Below are 24670 nucleotides of genomic sequence, written 5' to 3' on the forward strand. Positions count from 1 at the left end.
ACAGGCATCCTGCATAATGAAGCAAGCATAGTATGTACCGATCTTTGCGGATTATTAATTACCAGTTAGTAATCCTACGACCAGGAACTATTTAAGTTTAGAGTTATCATCTTTTTAGGTCTCACTATTATGATCTCATCATAATCCATAAAAAGCTTTACTCTAAACTATGGTATATCTTATTTAAACACTTAAATAGATAAAGCCCGTAATAAAAACAAAACAAGTCTTTTATTAATATCAATGAAATCAAAACAGATTACATAAAAGTTATTCCTAAATCCTCATACATGATTGGACTTAGGACATATTCCTTTCATATGGATTATAGATTCTGATAGAACTTTTCAAGACCTTCAAATCCAGTACTCGAGCTTTTCAAACAAAGATCAATAACACCTTCAAAAGTTGATTTGATTCTTGGAACAGTTTATGAATATATGATTTTTCTCTGTAAAATTATATATTTATCTGTCTGCAAATGATTTTGATACGAAATAAAATACGGTAGAAGGCTATTTATATTTATAGAAAATTAGTATCCCGTTGGATCAAAACGGTACGTTTATTTATAAAAACTGATCCAAACGGTATCGGTTTTCGGGATAATTATCCAAACCAGTACAATTTGTACTGCGGTCTTGGTCTCAGCGCTTGGTTACACGTATTACGAAGTGATAATTGGGATAGTTTAATAAAAAGCTCCTGTTTATCGAAAATACGGGTTTTATTGATTTACCGAAACGAATATTGTATCGAAAATGTTGCGCCGGGGACCCGCGCAGAACAAACCGTACGCCGGATCGAAAAAGTCGAAACATGGAATATGCTCGGAATATTACAATTAGGTTAGGAAGGAGTTCTCGGAAGAGTTTCGGGTTCCAAAAATGTAACAACGGGTGACGTCGGTTGGTTCCCGTTTTTATAAAATAGATTTTAATTACCCGAATTTTTTTTAGAAATTTCATATGATTCTTATAAATCCATAAATCAACATCTAAATAATTAGGAAGATATGACAATTATCTATATTTTATTTTGGACATATAAAAATTAAAATACTTAATTAATATTATTTTTGAATATCCAAGTACAGATAACACTTAACAATTATCTCACAGAATAGATACTGAACACACATAATAATTATTTAATAGCGAAAATAATTACACGATATATCTCGGATATTACAATGTCTGCACCTCCTTCTTTTACTAACATGTCTACCATGCCTGTGAATGTTATGCCTACATCTAATTTGAATGCACAATTTGCTAATATGCCATTTGTACAAAGTCCTTACTATACTGCATTTAGTATGCCTCAAATGCCATTTAGCATGCCTCAAATGCCATTTAGCATGCCTTACTGGAATAACATGTTTGCACAAAATATGCCCTTCTATGTATATCAACATGTGCATGCTAATTTTGTAATAATGAATGGTTTCAAAGGTTCTACTCAAATGACTAAGAATGAATCTCAGATACCTAAGGCAAATGAGTACAAGCCTAAGAAACCTAAGAAAAAGGCTAACAAAACAGGACCCAATGAAACTTGGGTACCAAAATCAACTTGATTTGATTTTGTTGTGTGTAGGGAAATAGAAAAAATCTTTGGTATTTGGATAGTGGGTGCTCAAGGCACATGACTGGAGATTTTACCCTGCTCACTGAGTTCAAGGAAAAGAGTTGGCCCAAGTATCGCTTTTGGAGATGACAACGAGGGTTATACTGTGGGATATGGCTTGATTTCTAAAGACAATGTCATCATTGAGGAAGTTTCCCTAGTGGATGGACTCAAGCACAATCTATTGAGTATCAGTCAGCTTTGTGACAAGGGCAACTCAGTAACATTCAATTCTGAAGCCTGTGTTGTGACCAACAAGAAAAGCAACAAAGTGGTTCTCAGTGTAGTGAGAAAAGAAAATGTGTATCTAGCTGACTTCAACTCATTAAATACAGAATCTGTTACTTATCTTTTCAACAAGGCAAGTCAAGATGAAAGTTGGTTGTGGCACAAGAAGTTATCCCATCTTAACTTCAAGACTATGAATGAACTAGTCAGGAAATATTTGGTAAGAGGCATTCCACAAGTAGAATTCTCAAAGGATGGATTGTGTGATGCCTGTCAGAAAGGTAAACAGATCAAGGCATCATTCAGAAAGAAGCTTGACTTAATAATTGAAGAACCTTTGCAATTACTACACATGGACTTATTTGGACCGGTCAATGTATTATCTATCTCAAAGAAAAGATACTGCCTAGTAATTGTGGATGATTTCTCAAAGTTCTCTTAGACATATTTTCTAAAATCCAAAGATGAAGTTAGTGAAATCATCATCAATCACATAAGGCAAGTTAACAATCATCCTTATTTCAAAGTTAGAAGAATCAGGAGTGACAATGGAACTGATTTCAAAATTCTGTGATGAAATCTTTTTGTGAAGAAAATAGAATCATGCATGAGTTTTCAGCAGCAAGAACCTCATAACAAAATGGAGTGGTTGAAAAAAAACAGATCTCTTATTGAAGCTGCAAGAACAATTCTAGCAGAATTAAAGCTACAAACATATTTTTGGGCAGAAGCTGTAAATACTACATGCTTCACTCAGAATATTTATTTGGTTAACCAAGCAAAATGCATGACACCCTACAAAATTTTTAAGAACAGGAATCCAACATTAAACTTTTTTCATGTCTTTGGCTGCAAATGCTACATCTTAAGGAATCAAATCGATCAGCATGGAAAGTTTGATGTCAAAGCAAATGAAGGAATTTTGGTTGGATATGCAGTTGGAAAACTATAAAGAGTCTACAATCTCAGAACCAACATTGTTATGGAATTTGTACATGTTGTGTTTGATGATAAAAAGATTGAAGGACTACAAGATGGAGATTTCCATGAATGTCCCAAATTTGACAATGTTGAAATGATTTCTGATGATAGTGATGATGAAAGTGATCAAGAACCAATATCTAAGGACAATGCAGAAAAGTCTACAACTAAAGAAGCACATAATTCAACATCCGTCGAAAGACCAAGTGCATCATCCGTTGAAAGACAATCTGCATCATCCGTGAAAAAGCAAAGATCAACATCTGTTGAGGCATCATTAGGAGTTGAAAACCAACACAGATCACAATCATAAATTACCCCAACTTCTGGTCAAAGATCCACAAACTCGGGGGGGGGGGGGGTTCTGCTAATCAAAACTCAGCCACTCATCAAGACAACAATGAGGCCTCTTCATCTAGAGCTAATATACCACAACAGAGAAAATGGACAAGAGATCACCCATTTGAGCTAATTATTGGTGATGTATCTTCAAGAGTGCAAACAAGAAAAGCAACTCAAGAAGAATGTCTTTACAGTAGTTTTCTATCACAGGAAGAGCCTAAAAAAGTTAGAAAAAGTTATGTTGGATCCTGATTGGGTTTTAGCTATGCAGGAGGAGCTAAACCAATTTGAATGGAATAAAGTTTGAAAATTGGTACCCAAATCTGAAGGAAAGAATCCTATTGACACCAAGTGGGTATTCAGAAATAAGATGGATGTAAATGTCATACTAGTCAGAAACAAAGCTAGATTGGTTGCTAAAGACTACTGTCAACAAGAAGGAATAGATTTTGATGAGACCTTTGATCCTGTTGCAAGACTTGAAGCTATCAGAATTTTTCTAGCTTATGCAGCCCATGCCAATTTCAAAGTCTATCAAATGGATATTAAAAGTGTCTTTCTAAATGGAGATTTGGAGGAGAAAGTCTATGTCAGTCAGCCTCCTGGTTTTGAAGATCCCAATTTTCCAGATTATGTCTACTATCTTTTGAAAGCACTTTATGGACTGAAGCAAGCACCTGGAGCCTGATATGACACTTTGTCAAAATTTCTCTTAGAAAATCATTTCACAAGAGGTACTGTTGATAAAAATTTATTCTTTAGAAATGCTAATGGCTTTACAGATGAAAAACTTTGCAAAATGTTTGTCAAACTGATGCAAAGTAAATATGAAATGAGCATAATGGGAGAACTAACTTACTTTCTTGGTTTACAAGTTAAGCAAGTTAGTGATGGAATATTCATTAGTCAAACCAAATATATTTATGATCTTTTAAAGAATGACTTAATGGATTACACATCTGCAAAAACTCTCATGGCTACTACAACTCAACTTGAATTAAACACTACTGAAAAGTCTGTGGATATTTCAAACTATAGGGGTATGGTTGGCTCACTTTTATATTTAACAGCCAGTATGCCAGATATAATATTTGCTACTTGCCTGTGTGCTAGATTTCAGGCTGATCCTAGAGAATCTCATTTAGTGGCTATTAACAGAATTTTCAGATATCTCAAAGGAACACCAAAACTTGGCATTTGGTATCCTAGAGATTCTGGTTTTGATCTAACTGGTTACTCAGATGCAGATTATGCAGGTTGTAATATAGATAGAAAAAGTACAACAGAAACCTGTCAATTTCTAGGAAACAAGCTAGTATCCTGGTTCAGTAAAAAGCAAAATCTAGTCTCTACCTCTACAGCTGAGGCTGAATATATTGTTGTTGGTAGCTGTTGTGCACATATTTTATGGACGAAAAATCAACTGTTGGACTATGGTCTACAAGTGAATAAGATTCCTATTTTATGTGATAACACAAGTGTCATTATAATTACTGAAAATCCAGTACAACACTCAAGGACAAAGAAAATTGACATCAAGTACCACTTCATTAGAGAGCATATGATGAGTGGTACTATGGAACTTTATTTTGTTCCAAGTGAGAAATAACTTGTAGACATCTTTACCAAGCCTCTTTATGAATCCACCTTTACTAGGTTGATAAGTGAGTTAGGTATGCTTAATTACTCTTAACTTGTTTTGATGTCTAAGCAAATTGAAATGCAGCCAGAGTAAAATTTAACATTTCCTGTCAAAAGATGAATTTTTGGCTAAGTCAGAATTTACATCTCGATGGATGTTCATTATCCGTTGAAAATGAATATCTGTTGAATTCTATCATCCGTTGAAGTATCAAATATTACTCTGTGTACCTTATCCCTATCCGTCGAACTGCTTTCAATCTTAGCCGTTAATTCTAGGCATTATTCGTTGAATTTACTTACAGCCTGTAAGTATATTTCGATGGATAATCATTAGAATTTTGACAGTTTTTTTTTAAAATGGCTATTTTGGGCAAATTTGATTGGTTACTTTATTTTTGGCTTTTACTTTTTAACCGTTTATTTTTTAGATAGTATAAAATCCAATTTCATTTTTCATTTTTTACTTTTATCTTTCTCAAGGAATTTCTTTAACTCTTTCATCTCCAAAGCAAAAGCTTTCTTCTCTGCAATTACTCTTATTCTCAGCAATAACACCAGTAGTCAAAATTATGTCCCAAAATGGGTTTTTTATGAAAAGAATAACTTCGTTGCACTAGTAAACAAGGAGATTATAGCTTTTGAAGATTACCACAAAATGATGGATTTTATTCAAAGTTGCAAACTGAAATATGCCATGTTGGAGTCTCCTGTTATCTATTGTGAAGTAATTGAGTAGGTATGGACCACTGTTGTTTACAACTTAAAGGACAAAATAATTACCTTCACTCTTAAAGGTAAAAACTAATGCATTAACAGTGATATAATTCGTGCATGTTTTCAATTAACTGAGAATAATACACTAGTTCCACACACTGACACAGAGGTAAGCTCTATGCTTATTTCTAAGGGTTATTCTTTTGACCCCGCCAAACTAGGTGAGGTTAGAAGAAAAGGCCTTAGAAAGGAGTGGAGCTTTCTCTGTGACTCTTTTATTAAAGTCTTTTCTGGAAAAATTAGTAACTTTAATGTTGTGACATACTCACTTATTAACATGCTGTATATGTTGCTAAGTGACAAGTACCATAACTTTAGTGAGTTTGTCTTGTATGAATTAGGTTTAAGCTAGGAGACATTAAGAAAAGGTCTAAAAACGTATATTATGCTAGTTTCTTTATGTTGCTAGCTAATTTTGTTTCTGAAGATCTTATCATTGAGAACCCAACCAACAAGCTTAATTATTGGGTTCAAGAAAGAAGGGTTATTGCTGATTTGAACAGGGCAAACAACCTCAGTGAGGTTCCTCTAGTCCACTTGCCAATCATGGAGGGGCCTCAGATAAGTGAGGTAAATACTTTTGTCCCTACTACTTCTCTACCACCAGTTTTTTTGCAAACAATTGTGGCTATGACATCTGTGACATTGACCAAACAGGTGCCTACCCAAGCCACTAAAATGATAGTTTCCAAAACCAAATCTCAATGACCCCACTCTAGTTCCTCTCAAAAGGAACTAGTTTCAAAATCTACTAAAACCAAAGAGGGGAGTGTGAAGGGGAGTAAGTCTGGTGAGGGACAGGGTGAACATAAAAGAAACCCTAAGAATAAGGATGGAGAGGTGTGTATAACCCAACCTAGCCACACTGCAGTTTCCCAACAAACCGTAGTGCTTAATAAGGATTCTAGCTCACTATTAGTTTCATCCTCCCAAAAGGATGTCACTATTGAAACAAGCTCTCAACCAAGAGCACGGGCCAGGAGGGTTAGGGACACACACTCACCCCAAACTTATACAAGAAAGAAGAAATCTAAAACACTCGGGGATACACAGGGTGCACACACTGTGCAAACTGCATTCAAAGACTCAGTTACAGCACCTTCTCAAAGTCAGGTTGATGTGACTCTTGTAAATGAGGAGTCACAACAAAAATTATTAATAATAGAAGCACCTTACACAGAAAACTCACCCACAAATTCTTTGGATGTGGACATGATTCACGCATTAATTCCTAATTCTCCATCTTTAACTCTCATGGAGAAGCCAAAATCTACAGCAAGTGAGCATCATCTTTTAGATGATTTGTTGGCTCACTTGCCATTTCTTTCTAATTCTACTGAGAAATCTGTGCCAAATCTTAAATCAATCATCACAGATTCTATAGTAGTTTCCACTCCAAACTCTGTCATTTCTACTATCTCGGCGGATATTGTTCATCCGTTGACTAGTGATTGTATCTCAACGGATGTGCTTAACAGCAGTCATCCGTTGAAACTCTCAACTACTACCTCTACGGATGTTACTCATCCGTTGACTATCACTGCACCACTTGAAATCTCAACTATTGTTATAAGTGCAGATAATTTAGTAGTTGTACAATCACTCTTAGGATTGAGGGAAGGGAGTGAACAGAGTGAGAGGCTGAGTTGCTCTCACGAAAAAGGAAAGGAAATGAGTGAAACTATGCAAGCTATTTCTTCCAACTTGGCAAAAGTGAGTGACTGGAGTCCCACCTTAGAAGGTGAAGGTGAGGGTGTGAGGGTGGGAAGCCAAGGGGATCCCTTGATGCAAGAAAATAGAGAAAATGAAAGAAAAACATGTACTGAACAATGGCGGGATTATCAAGTTGTTTTAGACTCTATTTCGTTTGAAGCTGAGGCATTTACTCACCTTGTTCTAGCTTATCAAGTTTTTGTTAAACATGAAAATATGGCTACTGAGAGAATTCTCAACTTGGTGACACAACTGCCTCAATGCAAAGGGCCAAGGATGCAATCACTGTCATGCCCTCCACAGTTGGTGATGATTTTGAATATGCTAAAAATCCATTGGGGATGATGGTGAGGATGATGAATAAGAAGGCATGAACATAGGGGAGATGCAGATATTCCATCATGGATGATGCACAAGGAAAGCTCTTACTCACATCTCCAATCCACACTTTTCAAGCTCATTCATGACACACAAACAACAATTCAAACATCTACAAGTGCAAGCACCAAAATTTTACTTAAATCTCACCTGGAATCTCTTCAACTACACAAGATATAGGCTCTCAAACAAAGTCAGGATATGGATGCTCTAAAGCAAGAACTTTCTGAAGTCAAATAAGACTTTGTAGCAAGGTTGGATGCTAGGCTCCCTAACTCCATAATGACAGAAATAGCTCAAAAGCTAAGGAAGGAAGCTGATTTGAACAGGAAGGTTGAGGCCATGGATTCAAGACTGACAAATATGGAGAAATCAATGGCCAAGATACTTACAAATCAGGAAACTCAAACAAGTCTACTACAACAGTTGGTGGGTGCACAGACCTCAAGCTCTACTCAACTTGATGCTAACAAAAAGGGGAAACATTTTCTATCATTCCTGTTAGTCAAGGAGAGTCATTTAGTGAGGTGGAGAAAGTGATCAGCATATATGTCAACAAGGTAATAGTTCTAGCAATTTCCTTCACAAAACCACCAATACTTGACAGCATTGATTTAATCAATATAGCAGCAGCTGAATTGGAGTTGAATAAAAAATAGAAGAAGCTTGATGAGAACATCAAGAAGAAATTTGGCCCAGTTGAGAAACAAGACAAAGTCTTTTCTCATTTTTCTCAATTGAGACCAATTTCAGCCAATGACATGAGTTTAAGGAACATGAAAAGGGGTCAACCCTCAACAATTAAATCTTCCAAGGCCAATGAGATATTTTCAGCCAAAAAGAAATTATCCAAAAAACTCAGACAAAAATCCATTGGACCTGGTCTATGAAACTCCCAAGCCTGATGAGAAGAAACTGTTTGGAAGGTATATTGCTTTCTTCAAAGATCCTAGAGACTCAGTGCTAAAGAAAAGAATTGCTAAAATCTACAAGAATGGAAAATTAATTTGTGTGGTGGCTGGACATCCACAGTTTATAGAGGCTAAGAAAGAAGAAAATGTAAGGCTTAAAAAAAAGCAAGCTGCTTTAGAGGCCAAGAACCAAGCTAAGAAGCCTGCAACAACAGATTCTGAAATGCCCTCTGTGACAGCTGAAACTCAGATTGAAGAAAAGCAAGTAGAACCAAAACAGATTAAGAAAATAAGATACAAACTCAAACCCAAGAGGAAGCTGGATTTCAATGAAGTTAAGGAAAAATATATGCCAAGTCAATCTACCACCTCAAGTCAAACAACCATGCCCACAATGGAGCAGGCTGAATTCAAGGTCTATCCTGACATGAACTTTCATGGTGAAACCATAATTCCCAAGGATGAACCTATAGATTGGAAAAGCCTACCACTTCCTGATCTAAACATTCCAATCCAAACCAAGCCAAGAAAAATAAAGAAGAGAGCAATCAAATAGGTCAAGCCTGTCAGACTTCAATCCAAGACATTAGCCAAGCCCAAACCAACTTTCAACAAGGGAGATCAACTCTTCATCTGTGACATCAAGGAATTCTCAGACATAAATCTCCATCTGAATGAGCTAGAAGAAGTTAGAGCCATTGATGCTTACAAACATCTTCCAGAAAGATTAGTCTCCAGGTACAAGGGTGGCATAAGAGCTAACTTGGCCTCTTCACATAATTCTCAATGAAGGCTATTCTATCTTGGTGAAGATTTTCTCCTAAATCAAGAAGAACTTTGGATTCAAAATAGTTTCCAAGAAAATGGTACTGAAAAAAATCGAGGAGATAAGGGATAGCTGGAGAGGACCATGTTAGGTCACACAATACTATAGAGGGGGGTTGAATATAGTGTTTATACAATCAAATCGATTTCAACACAAGTATGTAACAAAGATCAAGTATATTCAAATAAACTCTGTTATAATAGAACTGTTGTTCTCTCTTAGTGATGAACAATATCACTAAGAGCTACTAGGTTACAATGTATAATCTTCTAGTAATGATAACACATATAGTGTAAACCCTAAGCTGTGTTTATATAGTACACAGTTACAAGATATCTTCTATTGATATGGAATATAATTCTGTTTCCTAAAATATATCAATCAGATATCTTCTACAAGTCTTCTAGTCCTCTAACTCTTCATGCATATCTTCTTTTGTTTTAGTCCAGATCTTCTCCTGTAAATCAGCCGCATTCCTTATCTAAAGTCTTCCCGCACTTAAGTCCTGATATATATCTTCTGACAGCTTAAGTTCTGATATTAAGTTCTGACTTCAGTAAGTTCTAATTTCCAGTAACTTTTGATAAGTCCTGTTGTTAAGTTCTAAAAACTAAACACAAATCAGATTAGACATGACCTCTGTACCTTCTCTTAGATCAGCCTGAAATCTTGCACAAAGACAGGTAGCATACATGATATCAGGTCTACTAGCGGTTAAATAGAGTAAAGAGCCAATCATACCTCTGTAATTAGTAATATCTACTGATAATCCAGTATCTTTATCTAACTTGGTTGCAGTGGCCATGGGAGTGGATGCAGTTGAACAGTCTTGCATTCCAAATTTCTTGAGTAAATTTCTGGTGTACTTGGATTGATTTATGAAAGTACCTTCTTCATTTTGCTTGACTTGAAGTCCCAGAAAATAGCTAAGTTCTCCTATCATACTCATTTTATATCTTGACTGCATTAGCTTTGCAAACATTTCACAGAGTTTGGCATTTGTAGAAGCAAAGATGATATCATCAACATATATATGTACCAAAAGTAAGTCCTTTCCATGGTTGAGGTAGAACAGTGTTTTATCAATTGTTCCTCTGTAAAATCCACTTTCCAGAAGGAATTGAGCTTAAGTCTCATACCATACTCTTGGAGCTTTCTTAAGGCCATAAAGTGCTTTATCAAGTCTGTAGGCATGATTAGGAAATTTTGGATCTACAAATCCTGGAGGTTGTTCAACATATACCTCTTCTTCCAATTCTCCATTGAGAAAAGCACTTTTCACATCCATTTGAAAGACTTTAAACTTTTTGTGAGCAGCATAAGCCAAAAAGATTCTTATAGCTTCCAATCTAGCAACTGGTGCAAATGTTTCATCATAATAAATACCCTCCTGTTGAGAGTAGCCTTTAGCAACCAGCCTTGCTTTATTTCTTGTAATTATGCCATCACTGTCAGTTTTGTTTCTGAACACCCATTTTGTGCCAACAATTGATCTGTTCTTTGGTCTTGGTACTAGGGTCCAGACTTTATTTCTTTCAAATTCATTTAACTCTTCCTGTATTGCTTGCACCTAATCAGCATCTTGAAGAGCTTCTTCCACTTTCTTTGGTTCAGTATGAGATAGAAAGGAATGATAGAGACATTCATTTGATGTTGCAGTTCTAGTTCTGACACCTGCTTCAGGATCTCCAATTATTAAGTCAGGTTTATGTGCTTTAGTCCACTTCCTTGCAGATGGAAGTTGTTCTATAGAACTGGATCCTCCCCCATGATCCATGCTGTCTCCATCAGCATTTTCTGATACTCCCCCTGTAGTTATGCTCTCTGAAACTTCAGAATTTGAGTTGGATCCTTCAGAATTTATAGAATCAGAGTTTTTAGAATTATCAGAATATGGTTCATCAGAACTTGTTGAATCAGAACTTGACGAGCCAGTGATAGGTTCTGATACTTCTTAAGAGTCTTGAGTTGTAGTAGGATCTTCAGCTTGCTCCCCCTGAACATGTGCATTTTCCCTTGGAGTCGTTACCACAGTTTCAATGATATCGGAATTTAACCCGTTAGAACTTACAGAATCAGGATTTAAACCATCAGAATTTACAGAATCAGAATTTAAATCTTCATTTTCAAATCCCAGCTGATCATGATCATTGAAATCTTCAAGTCCAGTATTCTTTTTATCATCAAAAGATACATTGATAGATTCCATGACAACCCTTGTTCTTAAATTGTAGACTCTGAAGGCTTTTGTGGAAAGTGGATATCCAACAAAAATTCCTTCATCAGCTTTTAGATCAAATTTTGATAGCTATTCAGGATGAGTCTTAAGAACAAAACACTTACATCCAAATACATGAAAGTATTTCAGATTTGGCTTCTTTTTCTTCACCATCTCATATGGTGTTTTTCCATGCTTGTTTATGAGTGTAGCATTCTGTGTAAAATAAGCAGTCTGCACAACTTCAGCCCAAAAGTAGGTTGGTAGCTTTGCTTCATCAAGCATAGTTCGTGCAGCTTCAATGAGAGTCCTGTTCTTTCTTTCTACAACTCCATTTTGCTGTGGAGTTCCAGGTACAGAAAATTCTTGCTTTATTCCATGCTCTTTGCAGAACTCTTCCATGATTGAATTCTTGAACTCAGTGCCATTATCACTTCTTATGATTTTAACAGAATATTTGACCAACTTATCCAGCTGTCTGGCATGATCAGTTAGAGTAGATGCAGTTTCATTCTTCTTGTGTAAGAAATACACCTAGGTGTATCTTGTGAACTCATCCACTATAACTATAGTATATTTCTTCTTTGCAATGGACATGACATTGACTGGACCAAATAGATCAACATGCAGTAAGTGATAAGGCTCAAGAATTGAGGATTCAGTTTTGCTCTTGAATGAAGATTTTTTTTGTTTTGCCTTTTGACATGAATCACAAAGGCCATCAGGAACAAATACTGATTTTGGCAGTCCTCTCACAAGATCTTTCCTTACTAGCTCATTTATGTTGTTGAAATTTAAATGAGAGAGTCTCTTGTGCCAATTCCAGCTTTCTTCAATTGATGTTCTACTTAACAGACAGATTGTAGAGCGATCAGAGTTTATTGAAAGTCTGGCTTCATATATGTTACCATGCATGTAACCTTTCAGAACTACTTTTCCTGTAGAATTACTTACAACTTCACAGTATTCTTCAAAGAAATCCATATGATAACCTTTGTCACAGATTTGACTCACACTTAGCAGATTGTGTTTAAGTCCTGAGACAAGAGCTACTGTTTCAATGATGACATTCCCAAGATTGATATTACCATATCCCAGAGTTTTTCCCATATTTTCATCTCCATAAGAAACTCTTGGGCCAGCTTTCTCCACAAAGTCTGATAGCAAGGCTTTATTTCCAGTCATATGTCCTGGACATCCACTGTCCAGAACTAGGATGTTTTTCCTGTTGCCCTGCAATCACAAAGACCACTATTGGTTAGTTTTAAGGACCCAAACTTGCTTGGATCCTTTGGCCTTTTTAAGTTTGTTAGCATTTGCAGCGGATTTAATTTCATAGTTTATGCTAACATGCTGTTTATAAGACTTTATATCAGACTTTACACTAGAAGGAATTACACTAACTTTCTTCAAAGAAGGTTTTATTTAATAATAATCATAGTACAAACTATGTTATTCCTTACAAGTATAAATGGAATGCCATAAACTACCACAATGAAAACAAGAATTTTGTGGTTTAAACCTAACAGACTGACTCTTAACTCCTGATTTAGGAGGTAAAGAGTTTATATCTTTATTTTTCCTGTAAAAAGAAGCAAGATGGTTAGAGTTTCCACAGTTGTAACATTTCTTTTTAGGAGCATTAGGAACAGGCATATAATTATTGCTTTTATTCACACCTTCCTTTCCATTCCTATTTTTCCTAGCTTCCTTTACCTTGTTCACATTTATAATCTCTTTCAGCTTATGCTTAAGCTGCTTCTTAGTCATTAAGCCTGTGTTTACTTCAGCCGGTTTATCCTGTTTTAATTTGTCAGAAGTTGACATTTCTTTTACTTTTGTCTTAGAATCTTTCATCTTTTCAGAATCAGATATAACAGTTTTTGCTACAAATTTAACAGGATTTACCTTTGGCTTAGCAGTCTGTTTAACAAAAATTGGCTCAATTTACACAGTTCCTTTCTCATTTTTATCATCTCCATAACCTAAGCCCTCTTTCCAATTTCCACTACTTAGTAAATTCTGAGTTGTTCTACCAGAGTTAGTCCAAGTTCTGATGATCTCTCTTTCCTTTTCTAAATCAGTTTTTAGAGATTCATTAAATTTTAGTACTTCATTTCTAACATACAAATCCTCATCTCTTTTTTTCTTAGTTTGATGAAGAAAAACTAACTCCTTTTCTAAATAGTCATTTCTGTTTTTAAGAGCAAGACTTTCAGATGTTAATATTTCACATGTTAAAGTCTGATCTCTAAAACTAATGAACATGGTTTTAAGGTATAATCTCAACTCAGTAATATCATCAGTATAAAAAGCAAAGATTGTTTGAGGTACCTTTAATTCAACAGTGTCAGTACTGCTATCAGCATTTGCCATCAAGGCATAGTTCACCTCATCTTCAGAATCTGAAGTGTTTGTCCAGCTTTTCTTCTATGTGACAAGTGCCTTGCCTTTATCACTTTTTCCTTTCTTGCAGTCAGGAGATATGTGGCCTCTTTCACCATAATTGTAGCATTTGCCATTTGAGTTATCTCCTCTGTCAGACTTTCCTCCTTTTCCTTCAGACTTTCTGAACCCTTTCTTATCAGAACTTCCACCTTTCCTGGAAAACTTCTTGCCCTTTCTGAATTTCTTGTAGGCTATCTTTGTGATACCCTTCACCATAAGAGCACACAGTTGCATCATCTCTGCATCAATATCAACTTCAGATAAACTTTCAGTTTCTGAATCATCATCATCAGAATATGATGACTCTGAATCATACTTTATGATGAGAGCCTTTCCTTTGCCCTTCTTTGAGACAACAACTTTAGGAGAATCCTCCTCAGCTTTAAGAGCAATTATCCTTGACTTTCTTCCATGCCTCTTGCTCCTTTGATCCATCTCAAGTTCATAAGTCTTGAGCATACCATAAATTTCATCAACAGTAGTTTCAGTAAGGTCATAGTTGTCTTTTATGGTAGTAGACTTCAAATCCCAATTTTCAGGAAGAGCTAAAAGGAATTTTAGATTTGAATCTTCAAGATCATATTCCTTGTCCACCAGTGACAGATCATTCAAGAGTTTGACAAACCTATCATATATCAATTAATGACTCATCAGCTTTTGAGTCAAAGTGCTCATACTCTTGAGTGAGTATAGTCCTCCTGTTCTTTTTGATTGCATCAGTTCCCTGGAACCTTGTCTCCAAAGCATCCCATATCTCCTTTGCAGTCTTGCATCCAGTTACCCTATTTGACATGACATTATCAATTGCACTATGCAGTAAATGCCTTATCCTTGCATCCTTGGCAATCGATGAGATATCTTCATGAGTCTATTCACCTGTCTCTTTTGGTATGGTCTTTGCTGGTTGATCAACAACGGCAACAGAGAGCTTGGTAGACTTATATGGTCCTTCATTAATTCTGTCAAGGTATTTTGGATTTGTAGCTTCCAGAAACATAGCCATCTTAAATTTCCATATGGGATCCTCAGATGGTCTTAGTATGGGAACCCTAATAGTCTCATATCGACTGTGGGTTTGAGTGTTCTGAGTTTCTTGAGTTTTGGTGGGCTTAGTTGGGGTTTGTGTTTCTTCAGACATGATTGTTATTTGGATCTTTACTATATGTGTGTTAATAGAAAAGCTCTGATACCAATTGTTAGGTCACACAACACTATAGAAGGGGGTTGAATATAGTGTTTATACAATCAAATCGATTTCAACACAAGTATGTAACAAAGATCAAGTATATTCAAATAAACTCTGTTACAATAGAACTGTTGTTCTCTCTTAGTGATGAACAATATCACTAAGAGCTATTAGGTTATAATGTATAATTTTCTCGATAATGATAACACATATGGTATAAACCCTAAGTTGTGTTTATATAGTACACAGTTACAAGATATCTTCTAATTGATATGGAATATAATTTTGTCTCCTAAAATATATCAATCAGATATCTTTTACAAGTCTTCTAGTCCTCTAACTCTTAATGCATATCTTCTTTTGTTTTAGTCTAGATCTTCTCCTGTAAATCAGCCGCATTCCTTATCTGAAGTCTTCCCGCACTTAAGTCCTGATATATATCTTCTGACAGATTAAGTTCTGATATTAAATTTTGACTTCAGTAAGTTATGATTTCCAGTAAGTTCTGATAAATCCTGTTGTTAAGTTCTGAAAACTAAACACAAATCAGATTAGACATGACATCTCAAATATATCTAACAGACCAAATACACTCCCAAGAGTCCTAACAATTCCATATACAGGAAGTAGAGTGCCTTTGAGGCCCTACCGGTTGATGGAGTTTAAAGATAAAAAATGCACCAGAAAATTCTTCAGATTGGAAGATCAGCTAAAGATTTCAAGCAATGAAACTCTCATGGAGATGCGAGAAAAGCTGGATCAGACAAATGAGGATGAATCTGAATTCTACAGGCAACTTCAACACCGGATTGAAGAAAACAATAAAAAATTGGGAAATAAGTTCAGACAGACAAGGAAATAAGTTATATTTGCTCAGTCTAGAGGAGCACCTTGATAATGGCTTGTAAGATTCTCTGTAAACCTTCTTCCATATAATTTTCAATGTATGGTAGCACTTATTAATTTTATCTACTAGAAATCAGTCTGTATTCATAGGGTGTTTTGTTATCATCAAGTTTCTCTTAATTAATAGCTACAATTCTAGTAGACATAAATTGAGGGAGATTGTTAGGGATATGTTGTGTACTTGATGATAAATTAAACAAAACACCTTAGTAGATTTAATTTAGTAATTTTGTAGCTTTCAACGGATGATCACTATAACATCCGTTGAAAGGGTAGCTTATGTATTAATAAGTTTAGTAGTACATTTATGCATATTGTAATTCCTTAGAGAACTAGATGTTGTAGAATGTTTTAAGTCATGTTGACTACTAGATTGCTATGCAAGATAGGTTGGCTAATTATAAATATTAGATGCCTTGTAATCTTGTATAAATAAAATGAAGTTAACTGCTATGAAGATAGTCTCAACGGATGTACCACAAGGCTTCAACAGATGATCAACTAAAGCTTCAACGGATGATTAACCAGACTCTCAACGGATGATCCAACAAAGTCTCAACGGATGATCCCACAGAGCTTTAACGGATGATCTAATTGAGTTTCAATGGATGAACAAATTCAGAAGAGCAGTTGATAGTGACTTGACAGCCACATGCGTTGATTGTATGCAAATGGAATGTGGGAGCCTATTTACAGGTTTTAGAGAACAAAGAAGCATTTCCATTTCCATGCTAAACTGAAAATATTCAAAGATGCTGGATTAAGAAATGAAGGAGCATGAAATTAGACTAGAAATATTTTGTCTTATTTGTTTGTCTTTTTATCATGTAACTTGGTGATATATAAACCAAGTGTAGCAAGTAGAACATTATCCAAGTAAGTAGGTAATTACCATAGAAATAGAAAAAGCCATATCTGTAAAGAATTTCTCTGTTCTTGTAAGTTCAACTTGTAAGCAGCTGTGTGCAAACTTTGCATCACACGGTTTTAAAATTAATATATATCTCTGGTGGAAAAGTTCAATCCACCAAAAAGTTTTTAAATACTTGTATTTGATTACTTTATGTTTAATTTCTTCAATACTTTCATTCTGCACTTTAGCTAAATCAAACACAGTTATATATTCATAGTAGAACAGTTCTTAAAATTCATAAAAGTAGCCAGAATTACATTCAACTCCCCTTCTATAATTCTTTGTTAGATTATTTGGGAATAACAAAACACACACACGCACACGCACACACACATTCATGCTTAATACATACTTTTTTCAGTTGATATTTTAATATTTAATGGATCTAAATATTAGTATTAACGTGACATACAGTATATGTCATCAAATCGTGTGATAAATTATCATAGACAGGGTGTGACGAACATCATTAAAATTTAAGACAAACAATTATATTTTTGTAATAGTAAACTTTGTAATCATTTAAATGTATTTCCACTTATTTATAAAATAAGAGAAAATAGCCAATATTCTCATTTTTGGTATACTTTGACCCAGTATACATGTTGTCGATTTGTTGGTCATAAATACTCATGTAAAGCTCTAACCACAATAGCGTATTTAATTTAAGTTAATATATGCATAAATATGTACTCATATCTCCGCTCAATCTCATATCTTTACTTTTTGCGTCGTAGCCGCCTTTAACGACCTCTGCCCAAGTTGTTCATTCAATCTTCTCTTTCTTTTCCATATTTAGGCTTAAACTTATTAAATCTTTTTTACGAGTCATTGAATGAACTGAGTCAATTTAGACCTAAATTAGCATAATTAAGTATCCACTATGTTCAGTTGATGTTATTATTTTTAATATTCTCTTGTACTTGTTGCTTTGTTGGATGATTTAAGTACTCAAATGATAAATTTACTCAAAATTAATGGAATGGATATAAGATTTGTTGCCATATCTTACATACATGTGTAATACATCCTAAAGTAGCATTTTGTATTTCATGTGCACTCTATTACCTCTAATGTTTCGAAATTATACATGATTATGTTTAGCGTATTGTAGATATTTACATATGAGAGTTGTTTCGATATTTGAATTTGTGCGATACTGAGATATACTATTTGGTGTGACGTATTTAGTTGATACGACATTTCATTAAGTTGTTGAGTTTGCTTAACATCTTGGTAACCTCCACCCCTGATTCAACAATTTGGACAACTTTTATTATTATTATTTTAGTTATATATGGACATCACTCATAAAATATTATGATTTATAATCAAGTTTCCCATATATACTTACTGTGTATTCTTATTATTATTATTATTTTTATTTTTATTATTATTATTTTTATTATTATTATTATTGTTATTATTATTATTATTATTATATAGACATACTAATCAAATAAAAATCTAATTCAAATTACGTATTTTTAGGTTTTAGTGAAATTTAAATTTATAAATATTAATATGTATTTGTACTTTTCGTTTATAATTTACTTATTTATATTATTAATTTGATAATTAATAATGTATGAAATCTTGTTCAGAATTTAAACTAAGGTTAAAGATAAATACAATTACATTTATTACCATAAAATTATTACCAATAATGTATGTATGTATGTATGTATGTATATATATGTAAGTATGTATGTATATATGTATGTATATATATATATATGTATGCATATATGTATGTATGTATGTGTCCGTATGCATGTATGTATATTTGTATGTATGTACTAATAGATGTATGTATGCATTATTTTTAATCACTATATAATATGAGTAATAGACACATATTAATTATATATATATATATTGATCAAATATATAATAATGGCTTAGATATAAATTTGCATATAAATGATGTGTTAATTGTGAGAATAAGTGTGAAATAAATTTAATATAAGTACTAATGTATGAAGAATATTTATTAAATATTAATGAAATTATTAATAATTAATTTTTTTATATAGTAACAAGTTAGAATAAATATAAGCATTAAATATATAATAATAAATGTGTACTAATGGTTGAAATGAATATTTTTTATGGATATTAATTAGATTATTTATGATTAAATTTGTTCAGTGAACCCCTATTTTGTTGTATTATAGCTCTATTACACGTGTAATGCACGGGCATACTCTAAATTATGCTAATTGAAACCGTTTTCGCTATAATTATTGACGATATATTTATGTTGTTACTTAATGTATGAATAATTTATTTGTTTATGCATATGAGCACAAGTGATTGAGATATGTTTGCAATGGTACATTTGCAAGAAATAATAAATTATGTTGGTATACATTTTTGCCACTTCATAATTAAATGGTATTTATAATATGTTAATTCTTAGAAAGTAAAATAAATACAAGTGATTATGTGTGCCTGATGTATATCAATCTAAATATAAAATAATTATTAATTTGTTTTTTAATTATTTTATGTGTTTATTTGTTAGAAATATGATTGATGAGTTATACTATATAGGCAATTGACGTCAGTATTGTAAGTTTACTCACTGAATGACATATGATACTCTCTCTCCCAATAACTTTCTATATTGGGATGTTTCATATATTGTTAAAGTTTCATAAAATAGCATATTATCTTTATAATGGTTTCAAAATTTACCCCCACTTTCTTATTTTTTTTCTTCAACATAATTTATTTTTTAATCTCTGTGTCTAACAACAATGTTAACAACATCTGAGACGGTGGGAGTATATGATATATGTGATAGAATGATTGACAGTGAAATATAAATCCTACATATTTGTATAAATATTTTATTTTATTGAATTTATATAATATTTCGCCATTTTATTATGTTGGAGGACGAGGTTAGATTGATGAGAATTATGAATATACAATTATGTATGTGTGTGTATGTCCCTGTATTAATTTATATATATGTATATATTTATTATATGTATGTGTATATATATATATGCATTTATTATTTATACAACGACTGATAATTTTTAATAAATGAATGACGAGGTGAATTAAATATTATATAGATATTAATGTAGGGGTATAAATGTTATATAAATTAAATTGCTCAACAAACCCCCGAACGATGTTAACAACCTATGAGATGGTGAGAGTATATGATATATATCACATAATTATTAATAGTAAAATATAAATCGTAAATAATTATATAAATAGTTTATTTTATTTTTTTTATTTCATATAATTTAACATAATATTTGGTCATTTTATTGTGTTGGAGGACGATGTTAAATTGATGACAAATAAGAATATATGAGTATGTATTTATGTATGTATGTGTGTATATATGTATGTTTATGTATGTGTGTATTTGTATGTATGTATGTATATTTGTATATATATATATATATATGAAGACGATGTTAAATTGATGACAAATAGGAATATATGAGTATGTACATATATATGTATGTGTATGTATGTGTGTATGTATGTATGTATGTGTGTGTGTATATGTTTGTTTATAATTATGTATGTATTAATATATATATATATATATTGTATGTATAAATGTATTTATGGATATATTAATTATACAACAATTAATAATTTTTAATAAATGAATGATGAGGTGAAATAAATATTATATAGATATTAATGTAGGGGTATAATCGCCATATTGATTAAATTGTTCATAAATAATTCATTTTATCAATCTCTGTTCCTAACAACAATGTTAACAAGTTATGTGACGGTGGGAGTATATGTTATATGTCATAGAATGATTAATAGCGAAGTATAAATTGTACAAATATGTATAAATAGTTTATTCTATTTTTATTTCATTGAATTTAATATAATATTTCGCCATTTCATGACGAGGTTAGATTGATGACAAATAATAATATATGACTCTGTGTGTGTGTATATGTTTGTGTGTGTCTCTGTATTAATATATATATATATATATATATATATGTGTGTGTGTGTGTGTGTATTTATTGTATATATATGTATGCACGTATTAAATATACAAAAATTGATAATTTTTAATAAATGAATAATGACGAGGTGAATTAAATATTATATGATATTAATGTAGGGGTATAATTGTCAAATGAATTAATTTGCTTAACAAACTCCCCAAACAATGTTAACAACCTATTGGACAGTGGAAATATATGATATATATCACATAATTATTAATAGTGGAGTATAAATCGCACATATGTGTATAAATAGTTTATTATATTTTTTATTTCATATAATTTAATATAATATTTGGTCATTTCATTGTGTTGGAGTACGATGTTAAATTGATGAAAAATATTAATATATGAGTATATATTTATGTATGTGTATGTATGTGTGTATGCATGCTGAGAAGTCTGTGGATATTTCAAACTATAGGGGTATGGTTGGCTCATTTTTATATTTAACTGCCAGTATGCCAGATATAATATTTGCTACTTGTCTATGTGCTAGATTTCAGGCTGATCCTAGAGAATCTCATTTAGTAGTTATTAAGAGAATTTTCAGATATCTCAAAGGAACACCAAAACTTGGCATTTGGTATCCTAGAGATTCTGGTTTTGATCTAACTGGTTACTCAGATGCAGGTTATGCAGGTTGTAAAATTGATAGAAAAAGTACTACAGGAACCTGTCAATTTCTAGGAAACAAGCTAGTATCCTGGTTCAGTAAAAAGCAAAATCCAGTCTCTACCTCTGCAGCTGAGACTGAATATATTGCTGCTGGTAGCTGTTGTGCACAGATTTTATGGATGAAAAATCAACTGTTGGACTATGGTCTACAAGTGAATAAGATTCCTATTTTATGTGATAACACAAGTGTCATTGTAATTACTGAAAATCCAGTACAACACTCAAGGACAAAGCAAATTGACATCAAGTACCACTTCATTAGAGAGCATGTGATGAGTGGTACTATGGAACTTCATTTTGTTCCAGGTGAGAAACAACTTGTAGACATCTTTACCAAGCCTCTTTTTGAATCCACCTTTACTAGGTTGGTAAGTGAGTTAGGTTTGCTTAATTGCTCTTAACTTGTTTTGATGTCTAAGCAAATTGAAATGCATCCAGAGTAAAATTTAATATTTCCTGTTAAAAGATGAATTTTTGGCTAAGTCAGACGTTACATCTCGACGAATGTTCATTATCCGTTGTAAATGAATATCTATTGAATTATATCATCCGTTGAAGTATCAAATATTACTCTGGGTACCTTATCCATATCCGTTGAACTACTTTCAACCTTAGCCGTTAATTCTAGGCATTATTCATTGAATTTACTTACAGCCTGTAAGTATATTTCGATGGATAATCATTAGAATTTTGACAGTTTTTTTAAAAATGGCTATTTTGGGCAAATTTGATTGGTTACTTTATTTTTGGGTTTTACTTTTTAACCGCTTTTTTGAGATAGTATAAAAGCCAATTTAATTTTTCATTTTTTACTTTTATCTTTCTCAAGCAATTTCTTTAACTCTTTCATCACCAAAGCAAAAGCTTTCTTCTCTGCAATTACTCTTATTCTCAGCAATGACACCAGTAGTCAAAATCATGTCCCAAAATGGGTTTTTTATGAAAAGAATAACTTCGTTGCACTAGTAAACAAGGAGATTGTAGCTTTTGAAGATTACCACAAAATGATGGATTTCATTCAAAGTTGCAAACTGAAATATGCCATGTTGGAGTCTCCTGTTATCTATTATGAAGTGGTTGAGGAGGTATGGACCACTGTTGTTTACAACTCAAAGGATAAAATAATTACCTTCACTCTTAAAGGTAAAAACTACTGCATTAACAGTGATATAATTCGTGCATGTTTTCAATTACCTGAGAATAATACATTAGTTCCACACACTGACACAGAGGTAAGCTCTATGCTTATTTCTAAGGGATATTCTTTTGACCCCGCCAAACTAGGTGAGGTTAGAAGAAAAGACCTTAGAAAGGAGTGGAGCTTTCTCTGTGACTCTTTTATTAAAGTCTTTTCTGGAAGAATTAGTAACTTTGATGTTGTGACATACTCACTTGTTAACATGCTATATATATTGCTTAGTGACAAGTACCATAACTTCAGTGAGTTTGTCTTGTATGAATTAGGTTTAAGCTAGGAGACATTAAGAAAAGGTCTAAAAACATATATTATGCTAGATTCTTTATGTTGCTAGCTAATTTTGTTCCTGAAGATCTTATCATTGAGAACCCAACCAACAAGCTTGATTGTTGGGTTCAAGAAAGAAGGGTTATTGCTGATTTGAACAAGGAAAACAACCTCAGTGAGGTTCCTCTAGTCTACTTGTCAATCATGGAGGGGCCTCAGGTAAGTGAGGTAAATACTTCTGTCCCTATTACTTCTCTACCACCAGTTTCTTTGCAGACAACTGTGGTTATGGCATCTGTGATATTGACCAAACAGGTGCCTACCCAAGCCACTAAAACAAAAGTTTCCAAAACCAAGTCTCAATGACCCCACTCTAGTTTCTCTCAAAAGGAACTAGTTTCAAAATCTACTAAAACCAAAGAGGGGAGTGTGAAGGGGAGTAAGTCTGGTGAGGGACATGGTGAACATAACAGAAACCCTAAGAATAAGGATGGAGAGGTGTGTGTAACCCAACCTTGCGACACTGCAGTTTCCCAACAAACTAGAGTGCTTAATAAGGATTCTAGCTCACGACTAGTTTCATCCTCCCAAAAGGATGTCACTATTGAAACAAGCTCTCAACCAAGAGCACAAGCCAGGAGGGTTAGGGACACAGACTCACCCCAAACTTACACAAGAAAGAAGAAATCTAAAACACTTGGGGATACACAGGGTGCACACACTGTGCAAACTGCAGTCAAAGACTCAGTTACAGCACCTTCTCAAAGTCAGGTTGATGTGACTCCTATAAATGAGGAGTCACAACCAAAATCATTAATAATAGAAACACCTCACACAGAAAACTCACTCATAAATTCTTTGGATGTGGACATGATTCACACATCAATTCCTAATTCTCCATATTTAACTCTCATGGAGAAGCCAAAATCTACAGCAAGTGAGCATAATCTTTTAGATGATTTGTTGGCTCACTTGCCATTTCTTTTTTATTCTACTGAGAAATCTGTGCCAAATCTTAAATCAATCATCACAGATTCTACAGTAGTTTACACTCCAAACTCTGTCATTTCTACTATCTCGACGGATATTGTTCATCCGTTGACTAGTGATTGTATCTCAACGGATGTGCTTAACAGCAGTCATCCGTTGAAACTCTCAACTACTACCTCGATGGATGTTACTCATCCGTTGACTATCACTGCACCACTTGAAATCTCAACTATTGTTACAAGTGCTGATAATTTAGTAGTTGTACAATCACTCCTAGGATTGAGGGAAGCGAGTGAACAGAGTGAGAGGCTGAGTTGCTCTCAGGTAAAAGGAGAGGAAATGAGTGAAACTATGCAAGCTATTTCTTCCAACTTGGCAAAAGTGAGTGACTGGAGTCCCACCTTCAAAGGTGAAGGTGAGGGTGTGAGGG

This window comes from Apium graveolens, chromosome 6 (assembly GCF_009905375.1).
Source record: "Apium graveolens cultivar Ventura chromosome 6, ASM990537v1, whole genome shotgun sequence".
Taxonomy (NCBI): Eukaryota; Viridiplantae; Streptophyta; class Magnoliopsida; order Apiales; family Apiaceae; genus Apium; species Apium graveolens.